The following is a 5,000-nucleotide window of genomic DNA, read 5'->3' on the forward strand; positions in this document are numbered from 1 at the left end:
ATGTTCCAGGAAAAGGAATGATCATATTTTCATTTTATTTATTTTAGGTTAAGTTGGTTAGGTTGTCAGTAATAGTGAACACTGTGTACTTTCGGTCAATTTATTGGGATGTGGAGAATATAAAGCAACACACCATATCATTATGCCGACCTTGTGCTTTCAAGGCCCACCCAGACGCTGCCGCTGATGTGTTTCACATTACAGATGTCACTGTGCAAATATAACCAGAGCAAATGGGTTTTTACTGGAATGATTTCATTGCAACGTTTATTTGGCTTGCTGCAATGTCAATGAAATAATGTTTAATATTCTTCTTTTCTAAGTACTCTTTTGAGAAGTTTAAATTCTAGTCCTTAGACTCAATTGAGCTGCTCTGTCTAACTAAAGTTTTAAAAAATAAAAATAAATTCAAAATAAAGTTAATGAATGAATAAACACTTGCAGCAATGGACCAATAGCTACTACAGTATACAGGGACCAGTCATAGTAAATCTACTTGACGAACAGCTTCTGGTCTTCCTTCTCCTCCGTATCATGACAGAGCCAGGCGGTATGTAACCTGTCTCAAAATGACCTTTACTTGTCTCATTTTATTATGACTTTTTTGAAAAGACTTTGCCCTTATTAAAGTTACTTAAATAAACACGTACTCATCGATATATCCAAAATATTGTATTTGATCGATATTATTGACCTATTTTGATCGCACCTATGTAATGCATTTCTGATATAGATGCTAAAAGGTTTTTTCACAGCTTAAAATTACACCAAGAGTTCAGATTTGAATGTATCAACCATTAAACCATGCAAAGTGGGATGTTGAACTAGATTTGCATGGGCATTAAGATTATGAAAACAAGTCCTTTATTCAGGTCTTAGTTGCACATCAGATCCTCCGACTCCGGCCCCGTAATCCAACCCACTTCCTTCTTTTCAGGAGGAATGAAATCTATCGTTTCCAGATCATTGGAGGGAGAGGGGGAGGGGGGCATGACCTTCTTTGATCTTCACCAAAGCCCCTCCCAGCCAAATGCACACACACACACACACACACACACACACACACACACACACACACACACGCACACACACACACGCACACACACACACACGCACACACACACACACACACACACACACACACACACACACACACACACACACACACACACACACACACACACACATGCACATATGCACGCTCCCACACACGTATATGTATGCACGCTGGCACACACACACACACACACACACATACACAAGCGCCCCTACACACACGTTGGGTTGCTCTTTTCCCACCATGCTTCACTTCTCTTTGTCTCTCATGCATGCTTTTTATCTTGCCAAACACCTGTCCACAGGTATGAAATGAGAGCGATAGAGGGGTAGAGAGAGAGAGAGAGAGAGAGAGAGAGAGAGAGAGAGAGAGAGAGAGAGAGAGAGAGAGAGAGAGAGAGAGAGAGAGCGAGAGCGAGAGCGAGAGCGAGAGAGAGAGGGAGAGACAGACAAATATTCAGGGCTTTTAAACTGCCGCTGCGCTCTGCCTCAACACAATAGCCTCTCCAGTCTCACCTGGCTGTCCTTATCCCTGTCCCCGCTTATCTCGACAACCCCCCCCCCCCCCCCCCTCCCCACACACACACAACACACACACAACCTCCATATTGCATCCCTTCACGCTCCCACCACATCTGTCAGCGGGCGGTAACTCCAGCTGGATTGCAGAGAGGCGCAGTAGCGATTAACATCATACAATGAGCCGGGCCATTCGGAGGCGCTTAGAGCTGTCACCAAAACATTCTCTTCCTCCCTCTCTCTCTTTTGTCTTTCTTTTGCACTTCCTTACTTTCTTTTTTGACTTGTTCTTTGTTATTTTGTTCTCTTTGTCTGTTTTCTTTCGACATCCATTAAGACATTCAATTTTTGCTATTATTACTCATCTTGATTTTTGTTCTTCTGCTACATATTATTCATATCAAACAATATTATTCCATATTACGTTGTCAAAGAGTAGTTCTTTCGTAGAACAACTATCTAACTGGCTGACGCCACTAAGCCGATTGAGATTAATGGAGCTCTCTGGCTAGTGTGGTTGAAAAGATAGTTTCTCACTCAACAGGGGAGTTTTGTGTTTTGTTCGGTGCAGGCTGAAGGAGCGGCCTACATGAGGCTGTCTTATCTGTCTACCTGGAGCCTCATGAGGACCAGCTAAAGGGAGCTACCACGCTTACCCCCAGAGAGGGGCTATCAGTGGCCGGCATCAGCGCTCACCTCGCCTTGTCTCCTTAACTCTAACCCCCTCCCAATTACAGGAGACCCCAGCAGGAATGTGACATGTCATGGGCCGGCCACTGTTCCATCAGCTCTCTCGCTCTGGGACTCTGTCTGGCTCTCCCTCTCTCTCTCTCTCCCTTAGAACTTTAATACTGTATGATCAATGTAATAACACACACACAAACATACACGAGCACACGCGTATGCATGCACACACAAACACACACACACATCCACACACACATCCACGCATACACCCACACGCAAAATAATTAACTGAACTAAACAACCAAAACCATATGTTTATGGAAACACATTTTCTCTCTCTCTCTCTCTCTCTCTTCCTCCCTCTGTTCTTTGTCTACCTCGGTTGCCCGCTGACCCTGTTCCATGGAGGGCGGCTCTGGAAGGGAGGATATGAGACACAATAGTGTCTGACCCCCGGGTCACCCGAAATATCCAAGGTGTGTTTGATTTAACACACAGCACCACCACGGCATTTTCTGCAACTGTAAAGCCAGGCTTGAGCATAAATCAAGGGCATGCTAACGTTCGCTAACGTGAACCACATGTTGAATCCATGACATGGACTAATTTAGCGGTGCGATAATTGAAACCAAAGGGACGCCTCGCGTCACGTGTACAAATGAACCTTGTGTATACACTTCCATGTGAATGTGGTTCTGCACTTTCCCCAGGGCCTGATTGCACACTCGGAGCGGGATGATTAGGTGGTTATTATCACGCCTAGATCAGCAGCGGCGGGCGGCGTCCTCGCCTTCACGTGGCCTTAAGGATAACCTGCCTGGACCCAGGGCCGGGGTCGTCCTTTGAAGGGTCTCTGCATGTCACGGCCCCATTGGAATCCAGGGATAATACGTTGTCTTGCTGGCGGCTGTCTGAGTAAAATAATATGCAGGCGGATTTGAGGCCGGCGTGTGATACGGATCCAAATGGCAGAGGACAGCAGTATTATAAACCCTCCTGCCAACTCTGGAAGAGCCATCGGAGGACATCCCTCAGTAAGAAGGAAGAGGAAAGGAGAGCTAGGAGACAGAAAAACACATCAATGATTGCCACCACCACCACCACCACCACCACCACCCCCACCCACCACCACCACCACCACCACCACCACCACCACCACCACCACCACCACCACCACCACCCCCACCACCACCACCACCACCACCACCACCACCACCACCACCACCACCACCACCCCCACCCACCACCACCACCACCACCACCCCACCCACCAAAACCAAAACGACCACTTACTCCTGCTCCACCTGCCATAAAAAATGTGGGGTTCCATCGTTTGGACTTTAAAGGACTTCAAAGGACCGTTAATTAACAGAGGTAGACATCGCCATTGGCTTACGATGGACAGCCACAAGACAGCGTCTGTGTTTGCTTGTGTGTGTGTGTGTGTGTACGGGATTGTGTGCGTGCGCGTTCGTGCATACATGTGTGCGTGGGTGTGTCTCGTCTGTGATGGCGCATGCATGTGTATTACCTCTTCCCTGTGTATGATTTTAGCCACTACACTAGCATATTATACTAAGCCGGTCAGCATGGTAACTTATGGACACTGTTATGTTAAAATTGACAAGTAATCATTTGATGAATACAATTAGTAAAATAATATAACTCTTAAAGTGGCCACACAGACGCATATCATTTATAGCTTCCGGAAACAGTCCGTGAAATCTGTGGTTGGTGCAGTGAGACAGCACTGGCCCCCTTCCCTTCCCTTGCCCCAAGCATTCGCCGGGGACCATGATGTCCCCCAGGGGCCTCTTGGTGATGCGCGGGGCCTTGTGAGTGGGGCTGCAGCTGGGGGCCAGAGATCCGGGGCTGTCGTGGGGGAGCTGGGGTTTCTGGAGGCTTGCTCATGTAGTCAGTAAAAAACGCCCCCCTCGATATCCATCACACCCCCGGGGTGGGAACCAGTGTCGTGGCGATGTTTGCAGAGTGGCTAAGAAGACAACTTTCATTGTAGACGGGTTCTACAGGAGGCTGTTCTTATTCTGAACAGGTCTGATGTAGGGTTTTTATCTGCCTTCAGAGCGCTGTGTGGTCTTACGTGAAACTTGCCCTGAGCAAGTTTCAAGTATTTTTGCTGGTGCAGTCGGCAATTGCCATTGTGTGTGTGTTTGTTCATGTGTGTAGTATGCGTGTGTGTGTTTGTGTGTGTGTGTGTGTGTGTGTGTGTGTGTGTGTGTGTGTGTGTGTGTGTGTGTGTGTGTGTGTGTGTGTGTGTGTGCGTGTGTGTGTTTGTGTGTGTGTGTGTGTGTGTGTGTACGTGTGTGCTTGTGGTGTGCGAGTGTGGGGTATGCGTATGTGTGTGTGTTTGTGTGTGTGTGTGTGTGTGTGTGTTTGCCTGTGTTCTTGCGGGCGTGTGTGCGTGTGTGTGTGTGGATGTGTGCTTGAGCCTGCACACAAGTGTATGCCCCTTTCGTGGGAGATCCATCATCTGGGTCAGATTACAAAGCAGTGGGGAATCCTCCGTCCATTCCGGCTGGCGGGTGAAAAGGAGAACTGAAATGGCAGCTATGTCAATAAGCTGCCCACACCCCCAACGGCCCCCCGACATCTGCCAGCCTCTAGCCCTCCCCTACTCACTGCATCCCCTCAAATTTCCCTTTCACCAACCAGATGTGGCTCCCGCTCACCTCGGCCACATCCGTGACCCCAGGTTGTGAACTTCGACTTTATTGAAT

Source organism: Gadus morhua, chromosome 13 (genome assembly GCF_902167405.1).
Source record: "Gadus morhua chromosome 13, gadMor3.0, whole genome shotgun sequence".
Taxonomy (NCBI): Eukaryota; Metazoa; Chordata; class Actinopteri; order Gadiformes; family Gadidae; genus Gadus; species Gadus morhua.